This window comes from Heterodontus francisci, chromosome 12 (assembly GCF_036365525.1).
Source record: "Heterodontus francisci isolate sHetFra1 chromosome 12, sHetFra1.hap1, whole genome shotgun sequence".
Classification (NCBI taxonomy): domain Eukaryota; kingdom Metazoa; phylum Chordata; class Chondrichthyes; order Heterodontiformes; family Heterodontidae; genus Heterodontus; species Heterodontus francisci.
In genome coordinates, this window is record NC_090382.1 from 29,559,739 (window position 1) to 29,578,301 (window position 18,563).

The following is an 18,563-nucleotide window of genomic DNA, read 5'->3' on the forward strand; positions in this document are numbered from 1 at the left end:
ATCAGTAGACAGAGACAGTAAGAAGATACCTCATTGACCCACTTAGTGCTCCACGTGACGCAGTGGCCTCCATGACCGACCACTCCTACGCAGTGCTCCCATTGTGGCCCAGAGGAGGTGGAGGCAGCCTGCTGACTCGTCTTGGCTTGCAGCTGAGATGCATGTGGAGGTCGTCCACGTCGTGCAGGTGCCCATGAGGGCATCTCCAGAGGCAGCTGCACCTGTATCATTGCAGGTTGCAGGGACAGCCTCCATCACTTGGCCCTGCTGCATAGGCGGCCCCGCAGTCAGAGGGCACCCCATGAGGGTTGACATCCTTATTCTCCTGCATGAGATCCTCAGCCCTCGCCAGGTACTTTGGATGCTTGGCAGGGGACACCAGCTGAGGCACAGCTGGCATCCTCTCTGCACCACCAGCATCATTGACTGGCCCACGCTACCCAGTGTCTCGTGGATCCTGAGAACCTCGGTGTACTGTTCTGCACGCACTCCAAGTGATGTTGCATAAGACTCTCCAAGAGTTTATGGAGGGGTTCATGTGCTCATAGCCCTGAGCCATTGTGGCACACATGAGCTGGATAGACTCCTCCATCCTCTGCCCAAAACACTGCACTATCTCAGGGAAATCGAACATGTGGGAGCTCATCTCCTGCTCCTGTTAAAGGTAGAGTCTCCTTTGCAGTGACTCGTGAGGCCCTGCATCTTTGCCCAGCTGAGTTGTGTCTGTCCTTCTTGTGAGTGGAATTGTCCATAGCTCCCTCTGCCTGTGGCACCAATTAAGGGCTTCTTCCCGACACTGCTGGTATTAACCCAGTGGCGGGTAGGTCTGTTGCCAAGCAGGGAGGACGACATGCACACCTGTGCGGGGTTGCTTGTGGTGCCTTGATCATCACCCTGTGCCACCATATCTACACTTGTGCAAGGACCCACCGCGGTGAGAGTATCTCAGCTGGTGGACAGTGCCATTGAAAGGTATGACGGTGCAACTTCTTCTCCTTCTTGCTGCTCTTGGACCATGGAGGGAGGGAGAGAAGCTGTCATGGGTTGGACATCTGTGCCAGTGGGAGACACAGGAAGAGATGATGAGAGCTACCTAAGAGACTAGAAGCCTGTGCAGTACTGAGGCTACCCAATGTTACTCAGTGTGCGACATGCTATCAGACAGGGTGAAGTGGACTGCACCCCCTTAATGACCACTTTGCCCTTTGTAATCACCAGGTTGATAAGAGCTCCTGTTATGCCAGGCCCAACTGCTTCCTCTTCCACTATCCTACCCATTCCCATTGCTGTCTGTCCATTGGGTTAACTCAGTAGGAGAAGAGAACCCCTCCTCCCATCTGGGCTCTCTCCCACACAATGGACTGAATTTTATGTTCTCCTCCGTGGTGGGTTTGGAGGCAGGGAGGGCATTTAATTGGGCCGGATGGTGGCAGATGGAGACCCAGCTACCTTCCCGCCTCCACCCCGATTAAGCTTTGCTTCCAATTGAGGCCCTTAAGCAGCACTTAATGCCCAATTAAGAGACTCTTCCCGCTGCTGCTATTATTAACCCAGTGACAGACGGGCCTCCCAAGCGGGGAGCACAACATGCACACCTGTGTGGAGTTGCTTGTGGTCTCCCAGGGTGCCGGTGGGGGGTGGGGGGGGGGGGGGTCCATCATTTAAAGGCACTCAGTGCCGGATTGATGGATCCAGCATCGCGAAGGGAGCACCTGCTGAGAGCCACCCCCCTGCCCGTGTTGCCAAACCCCCTACAGCCCCTCGCCCACAACCCCCACCTCTTGAAACTCCCCCCACCATCACTCACCTCTGGCCTGGTTCACTCTGCCATCCTGGGTCTCTGGTAGGTGTTCCAGCAGCAGCCACCGCCTCCCCTGTGGCACTGCTGAGCAACAGAGCTGCTGACCTCTGATTGACTGGCAACTCTTGGCTGGCAGGGCTTCCCGCCCCTGGGGTTCCGATCCTGGGAAAGGATTGGCTTGTCATATGCCGGGCCTTCCCAAAGGAGGTAACGCGGATTTCTCGCCAGCTCTCCAGCCACTGGCGGAGACGCCTGTCGCTTCCATAAAATTCCCCCATTGAGCACCGTTTTCTCCTTCAAGGAGAAAAGAGAGCAAGATAAGGCACTGCTGTCCTCTGTGTCCAATGTCATTAGGACAGGGGTTGGCAATCTTGATGACAAGAAGAGCCATTTATTTTAAATTTAGTTAAAAAGGCAATGGTTCAAGAGCCGCAATAATGTTACTCAAATACCAAAAACAATGAAAAACAAGATGGATGCACATTTCAACAACATATTCGAGATTTTATAAAAAAGTTGTTAACTGAATGATACTTTTTCACAAGTATAATGTTAATAAAAGTTTAAAAAAAGAAACAAGACATTTCATTACAACAACAAAAACTTATATTTATATAGCACCTTGAAAGTCATAAAACATCCCAAGGCACATCACAGGAGCATAAGAAAACAAAATATGACACCAAGCCACAAAAGGAGATATTAGGTCAGATGACCAAAAGCTTGATCAAAGAGGTAGGTTTTAAGGAGTGTCTTTAGGAAGGAAAGTAAGGTGGAGAGGCAGATACGTAGAGGGAGGGTATTCCAGAGCTTGGGACCGAGGCAACTGAAGGCACAGCTACCAATCATAGAGTAATAAAAATCAGGGACACAAAAGAGGCCAGAATTAGAGGAGCACAGATAACTTAGAGGGTTGTAAGGCTGGAGGAGATTACAGAGTTAGGGAGGGACGAGGCCACGGAGCAATTTGAAAACAAGAATTAGAGTTTTAAAGTCAAGACAGTGCTTAACTGTAGGTTGAATTTAAAATGTAGGTCAGCAAGAACAGGGCTGATCGGAGAATGGGACCTCATGTGATTTAAGACATGGGCAGCAGAGATTTGGATGACCTCAAGTTTATGCAGGATAGAATGTGGAAAATGGGCCAGGATTGTTTTTGCGATTGGAAGCCTGTGACCAGTAGTGTGCCACAGGGATCAGTGCTGGGACCCTTGCTGTTTGTCGTGTACATGAATGATTTAGACGTAAATATAGGAGGTATGATCGGTAAGTTTACAGATGACACGAAAATTGGTGGTGTCGTAAATAATGAGGAGGAAAGCTTTAGATGACAGAATGATATAGATGGGCTGGTAAGATGGGCAGAGCAGTGGCAAATGGAATTTAATCCCGAGAAGTGAGGTGATGCATTTTGGGATGACTAATAAGGCCGGATTTATTGGTGATCGCCTGAAAGATGAAGGAGTGAGGTCACTGCTCTCGAGCTGGCGGGAAACTCAGTTGTCCATCCAGAGTGTCGAGCGTGAAGGGCGGCGCTGTCATGCCGGGCTCCAGGGAGGAGGCCCCTCTGAGTGAGTGAGGATCACCAGTGGACAATGGTGGGAGTTGATGAAATGTTTTATTACCTGCACCCCCTTCCCCCCACCCCCTCCCACCCGCTCCCCCCTCCCAGCTCACCCCCCTCACACCCCCTTCCCCCCACCCCCCTCGCACCCCCTTCCCAGCTCCCACCTCGCACCATCTTCCCCTCGCACCACCATCCCCCCACCTCCTCCTATCCGCATCCACCTACCCCTGAGCAGGGGCCCTAACAACCCCACTGCCTTGTGGGTGTCTCGGGAGAGACCAAGGCTAAGGGAGCAAACCCTAACAGAAAATCCGTAGTGGAACCCCGAAGGCGGTCATGTGTCACCTTTGGCATGTTTCCGGCAGTTCCTGCAGCCAAACCGGTGCCAAACGTCATGCTCTGCACTCCTTTGGACGCCACCAGGAAAGCCGAGAGGGGGGGTTTGACGCTTGGGCAACTCACAACCTCCATACATCCGCCCAGGCATGCGCCATGGAGAGGTCACTCCATAGTCGCCTCACAGCGACCAAAACAACACGGAAGGCAGCAGTTACGGGTTATAAGTCCAGCTCAATTGGCGTAGAGATTGGGCGCCACGGGTTGCCTTTGTCGGTGGGAGAGGTCATCGCATCTCACTGGACAGCTGCCACCCGCCTCAAACCGGGCAGCCCCCGGTCAGTAAGGTTCTGTCCCGCCACAGTCCACCTGCTTCAATGGGTGCTTGGAGCTCAGGGTCATTGCCCGACAAGTGGACTGTAAGACCGCACCAAACAGCACGACAAAAAAGGAAATAAGGTACCAGCCCTTCGTTTTGCAAGGTGGAACAACAGAACCATGTGGCCTGGCCTGTCGGAAGACCTTACACAAATCAACGATTCACGGAAGACCACCATCATTAAAAACGAGCTCAGTAGACTCAATGTGGACATTGCAGCACTTCAGGAGACACGCCTCCCTAGGAGCGGATCTCTAAGAGAGCAAGACTACACCTTCTTCTGGCAGGGTAAGGATCCTAAAGAACCAAGACAGCATGGAGTGGGCTTCACCATCAGAGACTCTTTGCTCAGCATGATAGAGCCACCCTGAAATGGCTCGGAACGCATACTGTCCATCCGACTGCTCACCACCTCTGGTCCAGTACACCTACTCAGCATCTATGCACCAACACTCTGCTCCCCACCTGAAGTTAAAGACCAGTTCTGCGAGAAACTCCATAATATCATTACTAGCATCCCCAAGACCGAATACCTGTTCCTGCTGGGGGACTTTAATGCCAGGGTTGGGGCCGACCATGACTCATGGCCCTCCTGCCTTGGGCGCTATGGCATTGGAAGGATGAATGAGAATGGACAGAGACTGCTTGACTTGTGTACTTGTCATAACCTCTGCATCACCAACTCGTTCTTTCACACTAAACCCTGTCACCAGGTTTCTTAGAGGCACCCAAGATCACGTCATTGGCATCAATTGGACCTCATCATCACAAGGCAAGCCTCTTTAAACAGCGTTCAAATCACACGCAGCTTCCACAGTGCGGACTGCGACACCGACCACTCCCTGGTGTGCAGCAAAGTTAGACTCAAACCAAAGAAGCTGCATCACTCCAAGCAGAAGGGCCGCCCGCGCAACAACACTAGCAGAATTTCTTATCCACAGCTGTTACATAAGTTTCTAAATTCACTTGAAAAAGCCCTTCAAAACACTCCTACAGGGGATGCAGAGACCAATTGGGCCCACATCTGAGCCACCATCTATGACTCAGCAATGACCACCTATGGCAAACGTATGAAGCGGAATGCAGACTGGTTTCAATATCACTTTGAAGAGCTGGAACCTGTCATAGCCGCTAAGCGCATTGCACTGCTGAACTACAAGAAAGCCCCCAGCGAGTTAATATCCTTAGCACTTAAAGTAGCCAGAAGCGCTGCACAATGAACAGCCAGGCACTGTGCAGATGACTACTGGCAACACCTATGCAGTCATATTCAGCTGGCCTCTGACACCAGAAACATCAGAGGAATGTATGATGGCATTAAGAGAACTTTTGGGCCAACCATCAAGAAGATCGCCCCCCTCAAATCTAAATCGGGCACACAATCACTGACCAAAGCAAGCAAATGGACTGCTGGGTGGAGCACTACCTAGAACTGTACTCCAGGGAAAATGTTGTCACTGAGACCGCCCTCAGTGCAGCCCAGTCTCTGCCAGTCACGGATGAGCTGGACATACAGCCAACAAAATCGGAACTCAGTGATGCCATTGATTCTCTAGCCAGTGGAAAAGCCCCTGGAAAGGACGGCATTACCCCTGAAATAATCAAGAGTGCCAAGCCTGCTATACTTTCATCACTATACGAACTGCTTTGCCTGTGCTGGGAGGAGGGAGCAGTACCACAGGACATGCGCGATGCCAATATCATCACCTTTATAAGAACAAGGGTGACCACGGTGACTGCAACAACTACCGTGGAATCTCCCTCCTCAGCATAGTGGGGAAAGTCTTCGCTCGAGTCGCTTTAACAGGCTCCAGAAGCTGGCTGAGCGTGTCTACCCTGAGGCACAGTGTGGATTTCGAGCAGAGAGATCCACCATTGACATGCTGTTCTCCCTTCGCCAGCCACAGGAGAAATACCGTGAACAACAGATGCCCCTCTACGTTGCTTTAATTGATCTCACCAAAGCCTTTGACCTCGTCAGCAGACGTGGTCTCTTCAGACTACTAGAAAAGATCGGATGTCCACCAAAGCTACTAAGTATCATCACCTCATTCCATGACAATATGAACGGCACAATTCAGCATAGAGGTGCCTCATCAGACCCCTTTCCTATCCTGAATGGCGTGAAACAGGGCTGTGTTCTCACACCTACACTGTTTGGGATCTTCTTCTCACTGCTGCTCTCACATGCGTTCAAGTCTTCAGAAGAAGGAATTTTCCTCCACACAAGATCAGATGGCAGGTTGTTCAACCTTGCCCATCTAAGAGCAAAGACCAAAGTACGGAAAGTCCTCATCAGGGAACTCCTCTTTGCTGACGGTGCTGCATTAACATCTCACACTGAAGAGCGTCTGCAGAGTGTCATCGACAGGATTGCGGCTGCCTGCAATGAATTTGGCCTAACCATCAGCCTCAAGAAAACGAACATCATGGGACAGGACATCAGAAATGCTCCATCCATCAATATCGGTGACCACACTCTGGAAGTGATTCAAGAGTTCACCTACCTAGACTCAGCTATCATCAGTAACCTGTCTCTTGATGCAGAAATCAACAAGCGCATGTGAAAGGCTTCCACTGCTATGTCAAGACTGGCCAAGTGAGTGTGGGAAAATGGCGCACTGACACGGAACACAAAAGTCCGAGTGTATCAAGCCTGTGTTCTCAGTACCTTGCTCTATGGCAGCGAGGCCTGGACAACGTATGTCAGCCAAGAGCGACGTCTCAATTCATTCCATCTTTGCTGCCTCCGGAGAATCCTTGGCATCAGTTGGCAGGACCATATCTCCAATGCAGAAGTCCTCGAGGCGGCCAACATCCTCAGCATATACACACTACTGAGTCAGCGGCGCTTGAGATGGCTTGGCCATGTGAGCCGCATAGAAGATGGCAGGATCTTCAAGGACACATTGTACAGCGAGCTTGTCACTGGTATCAGACCCATCGGCCGTCCATGTCTCCGCTTTAAAGACATCTGAAAACACGACATGAAGTCCTGTGACATTGATCACAAGTCGTGGGAGTCTGTTGCCAGCGATCATCAGAGCTGGTGGGCAGCCATAAAGGCGGGGCTAAAGTGTGGTGAGTCGAAGAGACGTCGCACTTGGGAGAAAAAAAGACAGAAGCGCAAGGGAAGAGCCAACTGTGTAACAGCCCCGACAACCAATTTTATGTGTAGCACCTGTGGAAGAATCTGTCACTCTAGAATTGGCCTTTATAGCCACTCCAGGCGCTGCTTCACAAACCACTGACCACCTCCAAGTGCTTACCCATTGACTCTCGAGACAAGGAGGCCAAAGAAAGAAGAAGAATAAGGCAAGGGAATCTCCAACGGATGGTAGGACCCTAGGAAGTACAGAGGGTCAGAGGGACCTTGGTGTACTTGTCCATAGATCACTGAAGACAGCAGCACAGGTAGATAAGGTGGTTAGGAAGGCATATGGGATACTTGCCTTTATTAGCCAAGGCATAGAATACAAGAGCAGGGAGGTTATGATGGAGCTGTATAAAATGCTAGTTAGGCCACAGCTGGAGTGCAGTGTACAATTTTGGTTGCCACACTATATGAAGGATGTGATTGCACTGGAGAGGTACAGAGGAAATTCACCAGAATGTTGCCTGGGCTGGAACATTTAAGCTATGAAGAGAGACTGGATAGGCTTGGGTTGTTTTCCTTAGAGCAGAGAAGGCTGAGGGGGGACCTGATTGAGGTATAGAAAATTGTGAGGGGCATAGATAGGGTAGATGGGAAGAAACTTTTTCCCTTAGCGGAGGTGTCTATAACCAGGGGGCATAGATTTAAGGTAAGGGGCAGGTGGGTTAGAGGGGATTTGAGGAAAAACGTTTTCACTCAGACGGTGGTTGGAATCTGGAACACACTGCCTGAAGGGGTGGTAGAGGCAGGAACCCTCACAACATGTAACAAGTATTTAGCTGAGCACTTGAAACGCCATAGCATACAAGGCTACAGGCCAAGTGCTGGAAAATAGGATTGGAATAGATAGGTGTTTGATGGCCGGCACGGACACGGTGAGCCGAAGGGCCTGTTTCTGTGCTGTATAACTCTATGACTCTATGAGTGTCTTGAAATAGTCAAGTCTGGAGGCAACAAAGGTATGAATGAGGGTTTTAGCAGCAGATGAGCTGAGACAGAGGCAAGGTCATGCAATGTTATGGAGGTGGAAAAAGGCAGTCTTAGTGATGGCACGAATATGAGCTTGGAAGCTCATCTCATCAAATGTGACACCAAGGTTGTGAACAGAACTGGCTTAAACTTGGACTGTTGCCAAGGAGAAAGCTGGAGTTGGTAGCTGGGGAACGGACTTTGGAGCGGGACCGAAAACAAAGGCTTCAGTCTCCTCAATATATAATTGGAGAATATTTCTGCTCATCCAGTACTGGATTCAGTTAAGCAGTCTGATAGCTTAGCAACAATGGAGGAATTGAGAGAGGTGGTGAGGTAGACCTGGTGTCATCAGTGTACATTGAAAACTAACGCTGTGCTTTTTGATAATGTCACCGACAGGCACTATGTAGATGAGAAATTAGAGGGGGCAAGGATAGATCCTTGAGGTGCAGCAGAGGTAATGGTGTGGGAGCAGGAAGAGAAGTCATTACAAGTGATTCACCGGCTGGAACCATGGTTAGAGAAGTCCCATCCAGCTGAACAATAGCGGAGAGGCATTCGAGCACAATGGTGTTGTCAACTCTGTTAACAGCTGCGAACAGGTCGAGAAGGACGAGGAGCTAGAGTTTACCTTTGTCACAATCACATCGGATGTCATTTCTGACTTTGATAAGAGCTGTTTCAGTACTGTGGCAAGGGAGGAAACCTGATTGGAGGGATTCAAACATGGAGTTCCGGGAAAGATGGGAATGGATTTGGAAGGTGACAACATGTTCGAGGACTTTGGAAAGGAAAAGGAGGTTAGAGGTGGGATGGTAGATTACAAGGATGGTGAGGAGAGGGGTGATACCGGCAGATTTAAAGGAGAGAAGGACAATACCAGAAGAAAGAGAATCGTTTACCATGTTAGCTAACATGGGGATCAGGAGGGGATGTTGGGTGATCTGTAGGTTAGTGGGATTAGGATCGAAGATTGGGCTCAGAGAGGGCATAATGGGAGATCAGAGAGAAAGTAGAGAAAGATGCGAGTTAATTGTACAATGTTTGGCCCAGTGGGCTACTGGAAGGGAGAGACATGGCAGAGGAAGCTGATTGGATGGTCTCGATCTTAGTGCCAAAGACATCCATGAGCTCGTTGCACTTATTTTTTTCAATTCTTTCCTGGGATGTGGGCATCATTGGCGAGGCCAGCATTTGTTGCCCATCCCTAATTGCACTTGACAACTGGACAGTTCAGAGTCAACCACATTGCTGTGGGTTTGGAGTCACATGTAGGCCAGACCAGTAAGGACAGCAGATTTCATTCCTTAAAGGACATTAATACTGTATTAAAATAAATAATATCAAACAAACATATTACTCGATGGGTTTTCACAACAATTGATGATAGTTTATGACACCATTACTGAGACTAGATTTTAATTGAATTTAAATTCCATCAGCTGCTATGGTGGATTTGAACCCGTGTCCCCAGGTCATTAGCTTAGGCCTCTAGATTACTAGTTCAGTGACATTACCACTATGCCACCGTCTCCCCAAGGAGGTGAGGGTTGAGGGGACAGGAAGAGGGGTTTAAGAAGATGGTTTCCAGTACTGAAAATAAGTCGGGGGTTATCTTTGCATTCTAGGATGATCCTGGAATGGTGAGCAGTTTTAGCAATCGAGAGCAGGACCAGATAGTTTTTTAAGTGGTCCAGCCAGATCTGGAAGTGGATGGCTGAACCAGTTCTTTTAAATCTGCGCCCCCTCCCCACCACCCCCGCGCCCCCTTGGACTTAAGGGAGTGGAGATGAGGGCCACACTGGAGGACCAGCCAGGGTGAGAGGGACTGAGTTTTTTTTACTGGGGACTCAAGCAAAGGTGGAGGTGAGGGTGCGGTTAAGTAAATAAGTAGCTGCAGAAATGTTGTGGTGAACAGAGGGCCAAAGACTAGGTAGTTGAGATTTTGGAAGTGCAGCTATAAGTGAATAGTGGGATAGTTTTTTTTCCGGGGCTGGATTCAGAAAGAGGTAGGGTTGGGGTGTAGAAGGGGGGAATTTGGGTGCAAAGTGATAAAAGGAAGTGATTAAAGATGGCCTTGTCTGTAATTGATATGATGGGCCTAGCAAGACCATCTGAGATGGCAAGGTCCACAAGGTGGCTGTGAATCTGGGTTGAGGAGTTTACATATCGGTAGAAATTTAGAGAGGATAAGAGGGCAATGAATCGAGAGGAGAGAGAGCATGATGAATTGAGATGGAGATTGAAATCACTGAGGATGAGAAGCATTGGTGAAGAGGCTGAGGGAGAAAAGCAGTGAAGGTGTATCTGTGATAATATTTTTTATTGTTCTTGGGAGGGCAGTAGAGACTGATGACTTTGAAAAAGAGTGTGGGGGGGAACAAGGTTAAATGCTCATAGGAATATAAGAAATAGGAGCAGAAGTAGGCCATTCAGCCCCTCGAGCCTGCACCGCCATTCACCTAGATCATGGCTGATCTTCTACCTCAATGCCATTTTCCTGCACTATTCCCATATCCTGTGATATATTTAATATATAGAAAGCTATCAATCTCGGTCTTGAATATACTCAATGACTGAGCCTCCACAGCCCTCTGGGGTAGAGAATTCCAGAGATCCACTACCCTCTGTGTGAAGAAATTCCTCCTCATCTGAATCCGAACTGGTCTACCTCTTATTCTGAGTGTCCCCTGGTTCTAGACCCTCAAGCCAGGGGAAACATCCTTTCTTTTTCTACCCTGTGGAGTCCTGTAAGAATTTTGTATGCTTCAATGAGATCACCTCTCATTCTTCCAAACTCTAAAGAATATAGACCCAGTCTCCTCAATCTCTCCTTCGAGGATAATTCCGCCATCCCAGCGATCAGTCTGGTGAACCTTTGTTGCACTCCTTTTATCGCTTTCCTGGCAGCTGCCATGACTCCTTCACCCTCCAGCAGTTCACACTGCCACAGCTCTTCACTCCAACACCCAAACTCTGTCGGTGGATTCTATGGGACAAAGGATATACCTTGAAGAGATGGACACTTATCCCTTTACATGACCAGAAGATAGAGCCACAGAGGCGCAACAATCAAAGCCATCTGTTCACAAAGACAATCATCGAGCAGGCCATTGGCCTGCTGAAGATACAAAGTATTTGTTTAGCTTCTCTACCATTTCCTTATTTCACATTATAAATTCTCCTGTCTCTGCCTGTAGTGGTCCCATCTTTTGTCTTTGCTAATCTTTTCCTTTTTACATACCTATAGAAGATTTATAGTCCACTTTTATGCTTGTCACTAGTTAAACTTTCATATTCTATTTTCTCTTTCTTCATCAGTTTCTTGGTCCTCCTTTGTTGAATTCTAAAATTTTCCCAATCCTCGGGCTTGCTACTTTTTTGGCAACTTTATAAGCCTCTTCCTTTGCTCTAATGCTATCTTTAACTTTTTCTTGTTATCCATGGTTGGATTATCTTTCCTGCTGGGTTTTTATGACTCAAAGGAATGTAACTTTGTTGTAAACCATGTATTAATTATTAAAATGTTACCATCAGACCTTCTAAATGTAGTTTCCCAATCTAGCACAGCCAATTTGCCATTCATACCTTTGTAGATTCTTTTGTTTAGATTTAAGACCCTAATTTTGGATTGAAATACATTACTTCCAAACTTAATATAAAATTCTTCACATTATGATCACTCTTTCCTAGAAACTCCTTTACAATGAGATTAATTAGCCATTTCTCATTGCACAATACTAGATCTAAAATAGCCCCATTCCTTAGTTGGTTCCTCAACATACCCTTTTAGAAAGCCATCTTATATACATTCCCCAAATTCGTCCTCCACAGCATTACTGCTAATCAGGTTTACCCAGTCTATATGTATATTTAATTCCCCCATGATTACTGCATTACTGCTTGAAGGTGTAGAAAGTTTCAGAGGAGTTAAGGGTCAGGCCAAGTGTAATCTGGTTATAAGTGCCACACCACCACCACAACAATCTTGGCAGGGCAAGTGGTGGAAGATGCAGCCTGGCTTCATTGAGTCGCAAGGTGTCATTACCTCTCAGCCAGGTTTTCATTAAGGCTAGATGTAGATGCAATCATCCACATTAAGTTCATGGATGGCAAGGGCCATTTTCACAAGTTAACAGACATTTTGGTGAGAGCTGATCTGCTGGCAAAGTCCACAGGGTCAGCAGTGGGAGGAGTGAGTTAGGTAGAAAATTGTCAAGGTTAGCCCCAGCAGTGGGTAGGAAGGTCGATGACAGAGTAGGATGGGGCAATTGGGTTGCTGCTCATAATTAACCAGCACCAAGTGCCTCAATGAGCCTGTCGCAGGATGCCGAGAAAGGCACAAATGGAAACTGTAGGCTTATCTAATAGGGAGTCAAGCCTGGGACAGCTGCAAGAGAGCAGGAAGATTGAGGAGTACTGAAGGGTTGGGATAGGGAATTGGGAGGGCAGAGTACCTGAGAGTGGTGAAATGAAAGGAGGTATGACACTAGAAGACTGTCTCGGAGGGGTAAAGAAAAAAGAAGTTAAAGAGAAAGAGCAAAACTGAAAATAGATTGTTGGGTTCGTGTCCAGAGCGGAAGCCACATGGCGCATGCATAAAAATTTGATAGTAAACAGGAACTAGGAATAGATAGTGATAATAGGAAGCAGTTCAGAGTTAAAGTTGGAGGTCCCATGGTGGAATCAGCATGGAGCATCAATGAGCTGTTGTCCAAATTTGGAGACAGGTGTAGCAAGTGAAGTCCAGAAGCTGCTTGAGGGTAGATGATCGGAGGAAACACTCAGAGGTATTTTCATAGGAATGAAGATCGAGGAGGTGTACAGTCAGTTGCAGAATAAAAAGATGATGGCAAAGTTGGAGGACACCATAAAATCCAGAAGCAGCAGAGGTTTGTTTTTCAGCCCAGGGGGCCAGGAATAGACTGAAATTGGAAAACCAGTATAACCAGTGGCCAATCACAGGCTCAGCAAAAGACTGAGGTCTCTCAATCAAAGCAGTGATGGGGTAAGGGCAATAGACTGATCAAAGTTACTTTAAATATTGCAAAACATCTGCAAATCAAAGACAGAAGTTTGGGTCTTATGATATAACGAGTATAGTACAGAGCAGAAGCACCACCTTGATGTTGAGAGGAGTCCAGGAATTTGAAGTCAAGTTTGAAGGAAGATCTAGAGCTGGATTTTTCCAGATCTTTTGCACAGCTGACAGACCAAAAAATGGCAGCAGATTGTAGACAGAAGCAGAGTCTTACATTTTTTCCAATGTATTCCAGCACAGAAATGTAGTCTTGATGTCCAGTGAAGCCAGGAATTTGAGCCAGATTTGAGAGGAAAGTACTTACAGATCCATCAGCAAGGCTCAGAGCCATAGTGCTGTTGAGGACATGCCTGCATTGCTACATACAACTTCTTATGTCAATGAGCCGCTAGCAGTGCAGTATCTATTTGTCTATTGCCTTTGCAGGAAAAAAGCGCGCATAATGCCCGAGAAAGGGTGCAGAACAGAGGAGGAGTGCCCTGTAGGATGTGAGAATCTTACTTTTAAGTTCAGAGCCTTACTCTGGACAAGTATGAATAAGAGACACTCAGATTAGATTCAACTTGTTTTCACTAAGCGTGGGATCATTTATTATAAATAACAGTTTGTGGAAAAGTTACACTTACAATACCCCCCGAATCTCTGAGTTACCCTTGTGTGGGTACAGACTTCATTGGCCGGTCGCTCTGCGTGGTCCCATCTCTCCACGTCTTTGAGTGATTGGCCAGATCACTCCTACCCGACTGCAGTACCTGAGGCTTTACAATCCCCTCCTCTTAAGCTGATTTCTGGCTTTGTTGTAACCTCTGGCATCAATAGTCACGGGGCGTATGATGATATGGTTTGTCAGATCAGTCGAAAAAGTTGTTTTTGCAAGTTCTACAGACTTTGTAAAGTTTAAATTAATCATGTCCAGATTGCAGCTTTGGTAGTGTGACCCATATCACAGTTTCATCTTCTGTTAATCTTGACTTGTAGTAGCCGCCCTACATGCGGGGTTACTCATGAATTCAGTTACCACAAACATTATATGACAATGAGTGTTCCCATTTATTTGAAACAAGCAGGCATTATAGTTTCTTAGGACTGAAAACATGACATGACACTGATTAGTTTAACAATATCACTGTCCCCAAATGCATGTCAATTTCTGAAACCTCATTAAATCCCTCCATAAGTCATAGAATTAAAGAACACATTTCAGAGAAATACACTTATAAAACGTACGCAGAAATTAGGCAGCAAAGGTTGGGAAGGATGGGTAGTGAGCGTTCCGGCTTACATGCCCAACCTACATATCATCACTGCCATGGAAAATAGAGAAATGGAGATTGTCAAGATGGTTGATCGTGAGCAAGCCAGGAAAGGCAGGATGAGCATACCTGGTGCAGAGAGTGAACAGATGTGTAAATGAAGGGGGTACGGTGCACTCCACCCTGCCCAACAGCATGCCAAGGACTCAGCTGCATTGGGAAGCCTCAGCACTGCACAGGCTTCTACTCTCCAAAGGTAGTTCTCATGATCTCTTCTTATGTCTCCCACAGGTTCAAACGTCGAGGGGGAAGGGCGATCTTATGTCTGCACTGAGGCAAGTGCTGTCAGCAGAGATATTAGAGTAAGTACAAGCTCATCTTCCACCAGCTCAGGTGGGTGGGTCCTCATGCACACTTCGATACGGTGGCACGGGCAGATGAGCACATCATGAGTGAGCAGGAGGAGGTAAGACACAGTGGCGCAGTGGTTAGCACCGCAGCCTCACAGCTCCAGGGACCCGGGTTCGATTCTGGGTACTGCCTGTGTGGAGTTTGCAAGTTCTCCCTGTGTCTGCGTGGGTTTCCTCCGGGTGCTCTGGTTTCCTCCCACATGCCAAAGACTTGCAGGTTGATAGGTTAATTGGCCATTATAAATTGCCCCTAGTATAGGTAGGTGGTAGGGAAATATATAGGGACAGGTGGGGATGTGATAGGAATATGGGATTAGTGTAGGATTAGTATAAATGGGTGGTTGATGGTCGGCACAGACTCGGTGGGCCGAAGGGCCTGTTTCAGTGCTGTATCTCTAAACTAAACTAAACTAAGAGAGAGGCAGAGGCAGCTGTGGGCAGTCGTCCTCAAAGGAGGGAGGACAGACATAGTCCTACTCAGCTGGGCACACATGGAGGGCCTCGGGAGTCGTCATAAGCAAGGAGGCTGTACTTAGGCCAGCACAACAGATGTGCTCCTACATGTCAGAGTTCCCTGAGGCAGTGCAGGGTCATGGACTGAGAATGGAGGAGTCCATTCAGCTCATGTGTGGTACAATGGCTCAGGGATTTGAAAACATGAGCTTCTCCAGGGAGAGAGTGGCCAATTTCATGGAGAGCCATACACATGGCACTCAGAGCGCCATGCAAGAACTGCACACTGACGTTTTCAGAATGCATGCCACACTCTGTAGCACAGTCAATGATGCTGGTGGTGCAGAGATGTCTGGAGGGGATGCCAGTAGTTCCCCAACTCATGGGCCATCCAGATCGCCATCCAAGGTCTGAGGCAGTCACCGAATAGGATGAGCGTGCCACCCCTCACGGGGTGCAATAATCATCATCATTGACCTCCTTGGCCCCTCTGACTGAGAAAAGATCTGTGCAGCAAGGCCCAGTGACAGAGGCTGCCCCTGGAATGATGCTGATGCAGCAGCCTCTGGAGGTTCACCCACTGGAACATCCAGGTGAGGACGACCGCCACACACAGCTCAGCCTCAAATGGAGATAAACGAACAGGCTGTCTCCACCTCATCTGAGGCCACAAGGGGGGACACCACATAGAGGTGGCCAAGAACGGAGATTTTCCACGTTAGGCAGAATACTGATTGGTTCACTGGGGTTTGCCTGTAAATATGCACTTTTTCTATTTTTCTACCCAATGTAAATGTTGACACATGATGCCAGACATGTGGGCTTCCATTGTTTCATGGCAAGACAGGAAAACAGAGATGAAGTGGTGAAGTGTTGTTGAACGGGAACAGTGAAACCTCTGAACAGTGGTGTATCTTTCAATGGCAGTAAGAATGGATCTATTCCAGGCTGCATCTTCAATGGAAATGTTTTCACAAGCCGCTCAAAGTCAGTTCCATCCTCCAGGGTTAGGAGGACTCAGCTGAAACGTGCCTGGATCAGATAATTCTTGACATTGATGGCATCCTGACAAGACCCTCGAGTCCTGCACCAGGTCCGTGCAGCTGCCTGTGCAACAGAGGCACCTCTGTGTTCTGCATCTTCCTCCTCCTCTTCCTGTTCCTCCTCCTCTTCCACATCCTGCTCCTCCTCTTCCTCTGATGAGCTGTGTCGTTCCAGGACCTCACCCTCTTCATGGTCACACCTCTCTGGAGGACCATGTTATGGAGAGCGCAGAAGACCACCATGATGCTTGAGACCCTTGCAGGGAGCTACCTGACAAGTTCATGCACCGGAACCGCACATTCAGTAGCCTGATGGCCTGCTCAATGATTGTCTTTGTGAACAGATGGCTTATGTAAAAGGGTGAGTAGCCATCTCTTCAAGGGATATCCCTTGTCCTCGAGAATCCACCCACAGAGTTTGGGTGTTGGAGTGAAGAGCTGTGGCAGTATGGACTGCTGGAGGATGAAGGAGTCAAAGCAGCTGTCAGGACAGTGAGCACACACTTGGAGAAAGCTCTTGCTGTGGTTACAGACCAGCTGAACGCTGAGGGAGTGGAAGCACGTCCTGTTGACGAATATCACTGGCCTGTCGCTGGGTGCCTTGATGGCCACATGGGTGCAATCAATGATGCCCTGCACCTGGGGGAACCCAGCGATGGAGGCGAAACCCACTGCCCTCTGTCCCTACAAAGCCCCATCTGTTTGGAAATGAATGTACCGTCCAGCTGTCGCATAAAGGTCCTTCGAGATGCAGTGCTGTGCTGCCGTTTGTGAGATGCCACCAAGGCCCACAGCTGATCCTTGGAAGGACCCAGAGGCAAAGGGGTTCGAGGCCACAGTGACTTTCGTGGCTATTGTCAGGGCATGGTGAGCAGTGCTGTGAAGTGTAAGATGAGGCACAAATCTCTGTGACCATCTGCCTGGAGAGTCGCGTCTCCTACGGAACATGTTCTCTGTCATCTCAAGGTAGCTCCTTCTTTACTCTTAAATTCTATGCTGGGGAGTGGTCTCCATGGCCTTCCTGCCCCTCTTCACTATCCGCTGTCCTCCTCATGCCCAGGGCTCTGCCCTTCCGGTGGAGGATGTTGTTTCTTATCACCGCTGGATTTAAAATCTGAGAGTCGTTTTCCCATTGCCAGCTACTGCCTTCATTGCACTCAGGTGAACTTCCAATTGTGTCCAGAAGCCTTTCCCCCTCCTCTTATGCTTCCGCGATGCCAGGAGGGTGAGGACCCTCTGTTCTGCCCCAGGGTGGATTCAACACTCTCCCCGCAACCTGTGCACTCCCAATGGCACCTGTGTGCCAATGGCTGAGTACCCCTCTCAGCCATTCTCCCTTTCATGGGACCCATTTAATTTCTTGCAGCAACTATGACTGGCTCCCTATTATGTTGACACCTTCCTACACCTGGTCTGCCCCTAACCCAGCATGCATCTCATCTGCTCTCACCAAAATTTCAAGCTAGCCCTCTACAAGCTCTCAATAAGCCCTTTTAACCAGCTTAATTGGACTTATTTGAGAATAGGTAGGCTCTCGGGGGTCAACCTTCCCCATCCTGGTGGCAGGAGTTTCAGTGCCCGCCCACCTACGTTCCCGCCTCCACTGGCACCTAAAAGTCAGACTGGAAATGGCGACTAGTTCCTGACCCCACATGGCATGCATTAGGCATGCCTATAGGGATTTTCAAATCTCCAGCTAATTAAAGGCCAGGGAGCAGACTAGCCATTCAATCAGGGATGGTGGACGGGCTCCCGATGCTGGAGGACCAATGGGAGGCTCTCTCGCACTCAGTGATTGGCGACACCACCAACTGATGGTGGGAGCTGACCATCTGAAGATAGAGACTGTAAAGGACAAGAAAAGGTCAGTTAATTTTTATGTTTGAATAACTACAGCTGCCTGACCATGACCCTGCAGAAGCAACCCCTTCAGGAGATGGCCAGCAGTCGCAGCTGTATCCTGGCAGTCATTCTGGATCTGGGCAAGGGTGGTGCCGTGTGTGATCCATCCAACAGCTGCCCTTCTCCACCTCCCACCCTGAACTCACTCCATTGGACGGGACATGGTCCAGGTCAACATGGGCTGCCCGCATTGCCAACTGGAAATTCCAGTTGACTCAGGAACGGGGCCCGTAATTACCAATAATTGGCCTC